The 11,974-nt window shown below is 41.7% G+C and overlaps 1 protein-coding gene across 11 annotated transcripts in view; it reads left to right on the top strand.

The window, feature by feature from the left end:
- Nucleotides 1–11,974, top strand: part of STRBP (spermatid perinuclear RNA binding protein) — a 64,688-nt gene that overhangs the window by 1,275 nt on the left and 51,439 nt on the right. The gene's annotated exons all lie outside the window — the stretch shown is intronic.

The raw sequence follows: 11,974 nt of genomic DNA, 5'->3' as shown, positions 1-11,974 counted from the left end.
CCGATTCCCCCCCGGTACCGGCTGCCCGCGGCTGAGGGAATCACCGGCGGTTCGGTTCGCGGTGCGGGTTTGTTTTGTTTTCTTCGTCTCTTTCATTCTGCGTTTGTTTTGCCCCGGATTCTGTTAATCATTAACCCGCTCCTTCTGCTGGAGGTGAGAAGTTCCCGTGGATGGATGCCCGGGGGTCACTCGCAGGTTCCTGGGCAGAGAAAACGTGGAGTTTTGAATCGCTGTAGAAATTGGCGTTGTCCGGCCAAACCCCTGATTGTTTATTTACGTGGTTCTGAAAATGGTGCCGTGTGATTTACAGAAAGTAAGAAAATGTCCTGCCCCAGAGAGCGCGCGTTCCAAATCGCTCCTGCACAGGATACAGGAGTGCCAAAAAATGATAAAAGAGGGCTCCTGGACATGTCTGAATTTGGGATTTGTTTTCTTTAGCTATATACTATAGTTTGGTAACATTTTTTTTAAAAGTTATCTTACTTTGTCCCGAAAACTTAGATATTCTAAATGTGGCTAGAGTAAAGAAAGACATAATGGGGCATTGCTCTCAGAACAGAAGGTATTTCAGATCCCCAGTTGCAAAAAATGTTTGTGCAACTTTAACTTAAATTAAAATAGCTGAGCTATTTAACTTAAATTAAAGTAGCTGTGTGTTCCAGTCAGCATTTGAAACCTGGCCTTCTAGGGTAAAGAGAGAAAATTAAAATAATTTCCTTCATTCATGCAGAATAATTTAACATCCTTGGAAAGAATGGAGAAGGAAGAACTGTTTGGAAAACTTGGTCTTGTTGCAGTTCATTTTTAAAGATATGGTAACCATGTTCGAGAGACCCAAAGGAAGCGACTGTGGAGGCAGAGAGGGCCTGGTGTTTGCAGGAAGGAAGGAAGGTGGAAAAGTGCTGCCTGCACTTGGAGGGGAGGCTTTAAAAACAAAACTTTCAGAATGGGGAGGGAGGAAGGGCCGGTGGTGTCTCTGTGGAGGTTGTTGCTGTGTTCCTTTATTTGCACAAGGCCATTGCTCACAGTGTCTGAAAAGCAAAAGTGTTTTCCAAGAATTTAAATAGCCCTCCTCTTAGATGGGCCATCAGAAATTTGTAGCAGCTGGGTTGTAGTTATTTCCTGCCAGTGTAGAGAGGAAGAAGAAATCCATGTCAGCAAACTGTGACTGGATGTAGCTTCTACTGAATTCCTGGTCATTTTTAGGAAGTTGAACTTGCCTCTGGAAGTTCTTGGCACGTGTCACTTTCTTCCCTCTGGAACTTTTAAATCATTTTCCTCTGCTTCATGTTGGTGTAGAATGAAGGGAGAGATGAAAAAGAGAGAGGGTAAGGATTGCTAACAGTAGGGTTTTAATGTTTTCTGTTTCTCAGAATCTTGTCATTGATGGTGCAAGTCTAGTGCTGCTTTGGTATTTCTAGTAGAATCTTTTGTCCTTGCTAATTTTTATTCCTGTTCTTGCAAAGGCGTTTTATTTGCATAGATCTTTAATCCAAACATCATTATTATTGAACTATTGACAATATTGTCATCCCTCCACGAAGAAGATGCTGTTGGAATGTTGGTTCTCACTCCAGGTGGTTGACAGGCTAAATGCAAGGTAGAAATCTAGGACATAATTTCTTGGGGAACTGGAGATAGAATTTCTCTAGAAATACTCGTGTGTTTGGGGCTGGGGGGAGCCCCAGATGATAATGGGCATGAGCGTTGCTGAAGAAGTGACCAAATCCAGGCTTGTGGTTTGTCCTAGAAGAAGGAATTTCAGACGTGATTTTAAACCAAAGGTTCAGAAGCAATTGAAAGAGTGAAGAAATGGAAAGATGTAACTGAGGATGGCAAAAGGCTTGCCATGCCTAAACACGAGAGGAGGAGTTTAAACTTGGGTGGATATGCAGATTTTGGTGACCCTTGTTTGTGACTTGTAAGCAGTTTTTTTATGGATGCTCAGTCAGTAAGAGAGCTCTCTTCTTTTGAAGCTCCTCAGTGAATGTTCCTCAAAGGCCTGTGGGTGAACTGAGATTTTTTTTCTTGAACTGTGAAATCCTGTTTGGAAATAAAAAAAAAAAAAAAAAAAAAAATTGCTCACTGTAAACAAGCTGTAGTACTGAACACAGCTTTGATCCAGTTTAGATTTCTTACAAAAAGAAATTACTTTGTACTGTCAGGTATTTAACTTATTTTCTTTTATCTGACATTGCAAAATATAACTACTGAACTCCCAGTATCTCTCTCCTTACAAAAAATAACCTGAATTTAAGAGAGCGATAGCTTTTCACAGACAGTAATATTTTTTTGAAAAAAAAAAAAAAAAAAAAAAAAAAAGTAGTCTAAGAAGCTGCTTCATGTTGTGAAAAACCCCACTGTAGAATCATAAAAGCTGCACTTTTTCCACGTTGCTTTGGAAGCAGCTGAACTTTGTAACTTGGCATGTAAATAGAGCTCTTTGAAGAGCACGTCCATGGCTGGAAAGAGGGGGAGAGAGAAATGCCCTGGCTGGTTAGCAAGCTTTTGAGTGTGTAAGGAGCCACTGTGAGCACGCTTGTTGAAGTATCTGTCAAAACACAGAAGAGCAATTTGCAGTCTTGTCCTTGGATGTGGTGATGTACATACACCTAGAAGTGGCCAGTGTGTCTAAGTGTAAATATGAAACATAAACTAGTGGCTGTTTGTGTATTTCTATAGACTGGGCTGGGCGAGGGGCAGGAGTCAGGGCAGTTGAGAGGAAGGTCCTCAGGGATGGGTTGGTCATCGCGAGGCGAGTGAGGGTGCGGAGGTTCCACCTACACCTCACCAGGGGAACTTCCAGCCCTTGGCGAGTTAGGATTTGGGTAAGTCCAGCCATGCCAGCAGAGGACTCGAGCGTTTTGATGTCTGTAACTTACTTTGTGTTGAGGTTTGGGGGAGGGAAGACCTTCCTGTTCTAACAACATACACACGAGGAGCACTTGGCTGATGCAGCGTCCTGGATTTGCTATAAACCGAGCGATATTGGCAAGTAACGATGGCTTTACTGCTGTATATGCTGCAGTGATGAAATCAAAAGGAAAATTCCTGTTTCAAGCAACATGAAAACCAGTTCTAGATTTAAACTGCAGAAAAATGCAAGTCTCAAACATTTCTGTAGAAATCATATTTGAGTACATATGTTGTACTTGCAGCGTGATTTGACAAATAGAAACTTTGTACTTCATATTTAAGAAAACAGAAGCCTAAGCTGCTCTACCTGAAAATATTTGCTTGTATTTAAAATAAAAAAAGATACTTGATACAAGCTACAAGACCAGAGATGATATTTTTTCAGTTGTACTTCTGTACTTCTTGGCATTTGTGTAGTTTTTCCTTCTGTTGTAGATCATTACCTTATGTTTCTTGTCTTCTTCCTCTAAACATCACGGAATGGAAGAGGAATTGTTGCACCCCGTGTGGATCTGTTGCCTTGTATTCACACCTCTGCTTGGCCATGCACACACTGACCTTTCTGTTAATGTCCTGTGTGGTTCGGGAATGTAGACAAGGTGCTGGTTATAGGAGAAACGTAAGGAAACATTCAGGGTATGTCATTTGTTCTGCTGTTAATGAAAGGTATGTAAAGCATGGTATTGGGCTGCTCTGTCCCTCCTCCTTTGCTGGCTAAAACCAAGAACTTGGAGACTAATCCAATGGGTGGATTTTCCACGCAGCTGAGCGGGGCCGCTCTATCACTGGGCCACCTGCACGTTTGGTGATCAGCTTCTCAAGTAGTAAAGGCCACGGGTTACTTGTTGTTTTACTTCATTGATTTTTCTATAATTATGCAAAACTTTGTAACTCTTGTAGTAAAATATTTTCATAACAGGAATAATCTTACGAAATCCAATTGCTAACTCATTTTTGGGGATCTCTTGGGTTGTGGAAACTTAAATGATCCTGCCACATGGGTTGATTTAAACTAGTTCTCTTATGTTGTGGCTTGGCATACTGTTTAAGAGCCTCAAGATGCTACTTGTGATTGACATAACAAAATGTAAATTATATGCTGTTTTACTAGGCTCTAATTTATCTGTCGTAAGGTTTGTGTACCAATAGTACTAAGCTCTTCTTAAAGCAATGCTTCTCTTTCATGTAATGTCTACATAGGGGAATTAAATGACTCTTAATTGTATGCTTAAAAATAAAATAAAATTGGGGTGTGTCTGGCTAGCACAGAAAACTAAATGTTGCTGCTGCTTGTTCTTTTTGTGCATTTACTTTAAATTGGCTTTATTGAAAAATTAAATGCTTGAACTTCTGTTTGGGAAGAACACTCTTACTAGTGGGTACTCATGAGAAGTCACAGAACTCCAAGAAATCTTAGAAAACGGAATTGATTAAGATTTTGGACCTTAAACTTTGATGTAGTTAGTGCTGAAGAAGTGAAACAATGATTGAAGCAGAACTTGGCATGTGGCTTGAGAGTGAGCTCAATGGTGAGAAACCGACGTTGCCTCTTAGAAATTGCCCCGCAGTAGGAGCGGAAAAGGACAAGTTGATTTTAGAGGCCTTTACTTCTCTATTTCCTCTGATTCTTGGGAAGGAGATGCTTTCACTAAACACATTTCTTGTTTGACTTGTAATACAACGATTTGAGTGTTAGCACAGTGTTCTAAGTATTGGGCTTTGAAGTGTCTTTAGAGTTCTGAGACACAGATATGACGTTACATGTGGAAATGTTTCTCCCCAGCGATGGGATTAATTCAGTTGATTATGGCTCTAAACAGAATCTTCCTCTAATCCCAGTTCTCAGCTGGCAGTACCGGCCTTCCTGGAAAAGCATAAACAGAACTACAGGTGTGTGTGGAGCCTCTTTGAAGGTGGCTTGGAAACAGGTACTGTGTGTTTCTAGAGATGAGCTGGGGCAGAACAGTCACTGGAGAGCCTGGGGAGACGTGAGCTCGGGAGCAGCATCTCCTTGGGTGTGCAAGGCAGCTGATTTTCTCCAGTGAGATTTTGCCACAAAATGGTTTATCCTAGTGCCAATGATACTGGGAAACTGATACACCTTTTTTATTCTATATTCTGAAGGGGGTAGGCTGGGTCCTGGAACAGTGGATTGTCGTAAATCCTAGTTAATCTTGGAGGAGGCATAAAAAATTTTCTTAGTTGTTGCAGGGCATTAGGTGGCTCTGATTTTTGTTACCGTGTAGCAGCCAAAGCATTGTTACCAAGACCTTATTTAACCCTTTCTATAAACATGGAATCTCTCTTGAATGTCCTCATATTTGGTCTTTAAAAAGATTGTATCAAATTCAGCAAAGAAACAAGCCAGGATGCTGCACCCCACTGAATTTAGTTGCCGTTGTTGAAATAAACGACAGTCTTAAAATTGCTAGCTGGTACATACCTGAATAAAGAAGTATTTAACTTAAATGGGCTTTTTACAGCCTGCTTATCAAAGCGCTGAATGGCGTACTAAACATATCACATGGAGACTGGCTGAAAGCCTACAGTTAAGACAGTACAAATCAGTTCATTTAAAAAACAAATTACAGTTTGGATTAAAAGGGGGGAAAAAAAAGCATTTGAGTTCTCTGTGGGGTGGGAGTCAGCTGTGGAGTGAAACTGTACTGTTTCTGCTCCCGTACCTACCGTGGCCATAAAGGCTCCAACCCAGTAACCTTACGTAGATAAGGTGAATGGGATTGGGTTGTGGATGGTTTTGTTAACGTGTTACTTGTTTCTATGATTATCAGAGGATCTGAAAGTGCTGACTAATATGTGTTAACATTTAATCAATTTTGGCGTTGAATTTGAACAACAGCTATTTATGGTCTTAATTACTTGGTGCTGGGCATGGGGAGGGATGGCTCCCCCAGCGCTGAGCCGGCACAACCCGCGGGGCTGGTTTTTCCAGCGCTGCTGCGAGGAAGCGGTGTGATGTTCTGGTGTGATGTGCTGGTCGCTGTGTAACTGATGCTGAATCTGGGCGAAGACATCAGTTTTCCAGTATGAAGGCAAGAAGAAAAATTAGTCATTTGTTCCTATTTTTTGATACTTCTGTGCTGAAGGGGCAGCTCTTTGCATGTGGAAACTTGCTCTTTTTCTGTGGTTATGGGGTGCTGGAGTTTGCTTTCTGAGCCTCCACGCGATTGGTACTTTTCTGCATTCCTTATCTACTTTCCTTGATTTCCATATGTATAATATGTCAATTTTTGACTATTTGCTTTAATGGAAAAGACCCTGGAATAGAAGGGGGAGCAGCAGCTGTACGGTGTGTGTCTTCAGGGAGCAAAGTACCAGAGAATACATGCAGCCACTGGAAATCTGAGGTATGATGGGACCAGCAGGGAACACAGAGCTTTGAGTAAGATAGTTGAAAAGAAGAGGTTGCAAGGAATCCATAAAGGACAATATGGAAGTCTGTAAAACTGTAAGACTATATAAAGTGCTTGCAGAGAAAACTGTGGATTGGAAGGTTCCCATAAAAATCTGGGAAGTGTTTATCCCTGTAATATCACATATTGTGGTGGTTGTGCACCCCGGAGCCAAGCCTGGACTGATTTTAGAGTAGATCAGTAGGAGAAATTTCAGGTTGGGTTGTACTTTACTATGGAGGTGGATTCTGGAATTCTGAGTGGCTTTTTTTTTTTCTTTTTATATATAGACATAAAAAGTGTGCCAAGGTATGGGGTCTTCTGTTAATGTAATAATTTAGATGAATGTTATGTAACTCCTCACCCTGACACAAGGAGAAAAAAAATTGTACGGCTTCAGTTTTTGGCTTCTGCAGGTCCCTTCCTGAACAATAAGTGCAGTGAGAACTGGAATTTTTTTATTTTTTTTCAACCTCAAGTAAATTAGACTGAAATCCTACCTGAGAACCTATTGGAGCTGGCGGCTGGACTAACTAAAGTGAAGGAGCTTGGGCACATCTTATTTGCCTCACAAAGACTTTTGACATTTCTAGACCGAGAAATGAGATCTCAGATGTAATATGTAATCTCAGATATCTGCTCACATTATTTTGTAAGTGCGTATGGCACAGAGACTTGGAACACCTGGATTCCTACTCCTCTTCCACTTCCAATCCTAATCTCTTTCTCTTTACTCTGATAGCTGGTTCAGCTCTACAGAAGATGAGAGGAAAACCTAAATGCCCAAGAACTGGTTTCTCCCCATCTCTGGTTTGAAGAAAGCCTTTTCCATGCCACAGATTCTTAGTGACTGTCATCTTTTCAGAGAGCTAAACATGTTTAGTAAGCAGCTCTTTAACGTTCTAATGCTTCATGATCTCTTGATTTGATGTCTAGATAATTGGACTTAACAAATAGATTAGAGCTGCTTTGGTTACCCAGTTATGCTGTCCAAGTCTTTAATCATATAGAGACTTAATTTGTTTCTTTACAGTAATCAGCTATGCCATTTGGATGACCTTAAAGAGGGGTGGCTGTCTCCCTGGGCCTCTGTAGACTTGAAATGTGGTGTTTCTTATGCATGGTAACCGGGGATGTTATGCTGTGTGCATCACAGCCAAGCCCCGAGTAATTGTGAGCATTCCTTCTAAAACTGGAAGCTGGTAAAAAGCCCAGTGAGTAAACTCTTTAATACCAGACACAGAGCAACACTCTGATGCAGCGAAAGTCTGGTGATTAAACTGACAGTATTGATTAGGGGCACATTTGGCCCCTTTTCAGGTTCTGCCACTGATTTACCACACAATTTGATTTCTTCATGTCTGGAGTTCCCCTATAAAGACCTGAAATGTTTCCCTCTCTTACAAAACCTGTTACTTTAAAACCAGTAATAAACATACTCTGGTAGATACGGTGACAAGCTTTCTAGAAAAGTCAGGAAGGCAAATACTGGGAAGTTGGGGGGAAACAAGGCTGATAACTTCTTTGCTTCTGGTGGGTGAGGGTGAAATTGGTGACTGCCAAAAATATGAGCTCAGAGAAGTAGCTTGTTCAGCTCTGAGCCCACATCTGTACACACCTCCTCATCTCTACAGATGGCCAGGAGGCTGAAGAGAGAACACAGTTGTCTAAATTTGTGTAAGAGAAAAGAATCATGACTCCCACCTTGGAGGCGAACAAGAACCTCCTGTAACTGGGGTATTTTCAACGATTTAAAAAATTTGGTTGAATTTTCAGCCTTGGCAAATTATGTGAAACCTGACACTGTCTGTAGCTGGTAAATATATTTTTATATTGCTTTGTATTAAAAGATGGTTGGCTGGAACTACTCTTTATTCTTTCAAAACTAGCCTGCTAAGGAATAAATTTGATCTAGAAGCTGTCTTTGTATGCTTATGCTTTAGCAACTTATAAAATACTTTTCCACTTTAGATTTCATAGTACTTCACATTTTGGGAAAAAACAGCTGTCGCTATCTGAATAGTGATGGTACTATTTCAATCCATCATGACAAAAAGCACAAAAACAAAACCAAAATATTTCATCTTTATGTTTCTTTTCTACTAACGTTAGTGTGGGAATAAGACTGTCTTTTGTGGGTTTGTTATTTCCATACAGTCTGCTTTATCTTTTGTGGGAATTCAGTCACTTTCCTTTTGTTAGCCCGTGAGATAAAAGGATAGTGTTTAAGCAGGTAGCTGGGAGTCAGCATTATATAAGTAGTGAACTCTTGACCAAAAATCCAGTTTTGTGGCTGTGGCCTTATGTAATAAGCCAATAATAAGAGCAGTTTTCAGAGAACATCTTTGCCAGTTCTCTGATTAACCCCTATTCTTCGCAGACAGGGACTGAATACTGAATGTTCCTGGATTGTGTGTATATATTGCCCACCTCCACCCTGAACACTGAAGAACCTGAAACTGGAGACTTCCTGACCGTTTTAAAAACAAATGAGCAATGTTGTTTAACTTCTTGCTATGGGTCAGGAGCCTGAGCTTTATGCCAAGTTTCAGGGTGAAACAAAGTAAGACTGCAGAGTTTTTTCTAAACTCTTGCAAAGAGCAGTTATATGGAACTGCTGATAAAGCCACGACTGCTGAGGCTCTGTGACTTATTAAAGCAGATTTTTAAAAAGGAAATGAGATATGGCCTGTCTTAAACGTTCTTCAATAAATTACAGTCCTTAGTTGAAAAATTTAGCAAGTGCAGAGGTGCAGTATTTTGTGTTCCTTAATATGGATTCTGCATTAGTGTTAAAATAACCACCATGTAACAAATGGATCTGCTTTTTCTGTGTAGTTGGGTAGTAACATACATCTGTTTTGGTTCCCGTTGAGATGCTTCCAAGTGTGCTTTTAGTAATGCAACATAAGCCTAGTGTCATTGTCATAACAGCATTCCACCCAGAGTGAGAAGTTGCAGCAGCACCACACAAAGATGCACTTGGTCTCTCCCTTATAGGATGGTTTTGGTCATCCTTCCAGCCCCATGTGAACTTTCTGTGATGGCTGTGCCGAGTTCCATGTCATTTTAGAGGGAAATAAGTGTTCTGAGAGACTATCAAGGGGGAAGAGGGTTCAGAAGAGTTTTCAGAGAAACAGACAATATAGGGTTGAGCTAAGTTGAGTGGGATCAATGAATTGCCCAATGAGAGTAGAGAGTCCAGGGGAAACCGTCAAATGTTCTTCAGTATCTGGAGTATCCATTTACTGATGCTTCTGCAGTTTCTGCAGGGTTTGAATATCGTCCTACTGATGCTTCTGCAGTTGCTGTAGAAACTGTTGGCTCGGGCTGTCTCCTTGCAGTTCTCCTTCAGAGGAAGAAGTGCTCAAGGAGAGCTTGTCTGGGCACGGGACTCAGTGGTACATTTATTGTTTCCTTTCACACTGCAATCTGTAATCTTTATTTTAATATGAATCCCTTGGCTAGCTGCTTTTCTTTTGCCTGTAAATGTTCGATCTGTATGTGGTACTCACAGCAAAGAAGTTCTCTTGTGCCAGAAGAACAAAGACTTGCTTTCTGTTTGCACTGGGCGCTACCGATTTCCAGTAGTTGACTGGTTTTACTGCCAGTTTTAGCAGGTGCACCTTGTCTCAATGAGTTCTCTTTACCCTCATCACACAGCACAGTAGCAAGGCTTATGCGCAGGAGGCTGAATTTTGGCTGCAAGCTGAGGAGAGCAGGGATTTGCTGTACTTCCCATCTCTCTTCCTTGCTCTGTTTCCGTTATTTGTGCTCCTCTTGTGTTGCAGTTGGACTAAATGGTCGTTGCAGGTCTCTTCCAACTGAAAATATTCTACCAAAGTTTGGAATATCTCCTGAAAAGACTGTGTTGATAGACTGGATAGTAATTTGATAATATGCATGCACAAAATATAGTCTTAAGTTTTCAGAATACTGGAACAGATCAGAGAACTTGACAGTCTTCATACTGTAAAACTCTAGCATTCATGGAATTGTGTAGAGAGAAAGCCGTTTGTGTGAAAAAGATTGAAAAATGCCTGTCCTTGTTGAGAAAGAAAAGTATCTTCTAAGTTTGTCATGAGGCTGCAAAAACTTGCTGTTCTCTTCCCAGTACATATTGAGCAGGGAGGTTGGAGGGAAGGGGGAGAGCAGGGGGAACTGATGCAGTTTTCAGGGCCTTCTGTGCCGCTCCTCCGCGTGGCCGGGCTTCAGGCGGCAGCAGCGGAGCTGGGTCTCCTCTCACCGCCCCTCTGTAGCGGTTGAGCTGCTGCAGCACAAGGACAGCTTGCAGATATTCCAGCACAGAAGGAATGCAACAGGGTAGCTTTTAAGACTCGTATGGAGGGAAAGAGAAAAGCCAGTAGCTGTTAGACCTGTGTTTGGAATACAGGAGACAAAATTGTCTGTAAATCCAACTATCCAGAATGTGCGGAGCCCGGGGGAAGCAGTAGATGTTTGTTACATGTGTGCATTTACTTTTATTTTATTGTGGTTTTATTTTCTTCTTAGGAACCTAAGATAAGATGGGGTTAGAAGGAGGAAAAAGTAGCATCAATAGGGATGAAAAGTGACCTTTTGGCAGAGTTGGGCTTATTGTAGGGATCATCATGTTGAAGTACATACTCTCTAGTCTCCTTGTCAGCGGATCTAGGATCAAAGTAGCCATCCTGAAGGGACTCACAGAAATGACAAACTGCTATTAGATGGCTGGGGCTTGGTGTGGAGAAGACTGTGGAGATACTGAAGGTGTGTGCTTTGGGTGCAGGCAGGGAAGTGGTGATGTGCACTCCTGTTCAGCCAGGAGCTGCCAATTCCTGGTCTGATTTGTAAGAGAAATGCTGTCAGACTCTGCATCCTCTTTGTTTTTGGGTGTTTTAGATGGCTACATAATATCTAGTGTGAAGGCTGAGGGGTTTTATTGGCTGATTCCTTTGTTTGTTTATTTTGTTGATTGTTTTTGAAGAGAGAAGCATGAGCTCCCATATCCTCCACAGCCTGCTCCTGTGCCACCTTAAGAGCTTTAGAAATGCCAAATAGCAAGGGAAGTTTTTTTTTTTCTTCAAAACCAAATGATGTGCTGGAATTCAGTGTCCAAAGTGAGATGCTCGATGCTGAGCAGCTTTATAGAGTGGAGCTCCACAGCTTTCCTTTGTCTTGCAGAATTGCTCGGGTCCCTTGCTAGTGTCCTGAAATGTTCTTATTTTTCTGGCTTCGGCTCTTCCTGAGAACAGACTGTGTGTGTCCTGCTGCCGAACAAAGGAGGGACTCCATTGTCCTCTTTTGAAAAAGACACATAAGGTTCCAGAGTCCACGTCAGTTTGACTTTCAAAAGTGTGGAGTGCTCAAAAATTAGATGCCTGAAAATAGGACACATTCTGAATTAGATTCCTGAATTTAATCGCACGATATTCAGATGCTGAATTGCTGATTTGAATCTCATGAATCTACAGGTAATTGTTGTCAAGCACTTCCTGTGACCGTTTGCCAGGCTGGCTGTGAAGGGTGGCTGGGGTCCTGCGAGGCAGAGACTGAACAGCAAAAGCTGCCAGCAATGCGGCGCCTGTTCAAATTAAACTAAGGAAGCCATAGTAAAGGATGGAAAGGAGGAGGGGGAGAGAGCATGCTCCAGAGCTTAGTGTGTG

Source organism: Calidris pugnax, unplaced genomic scaffold (genome assembly GCF_001431845.1).
Source record: "Calidris pugnax isolate Ruff unplaced genomic scaffold, ASM143184v1 scaffold102, whole genome shotgun sequence".
Lineage (NCBI taxonomy): Eukaryota > Metazoa > Chordata > Aves > Charadriiformes > Scolopacidae > Calidris > Calidris pugnax.
The sequence above is the reverse complement of the archived record's forward strand: the minus strand, read 5'-3'. Positions and strand labels throughout refer to the sequence as shown.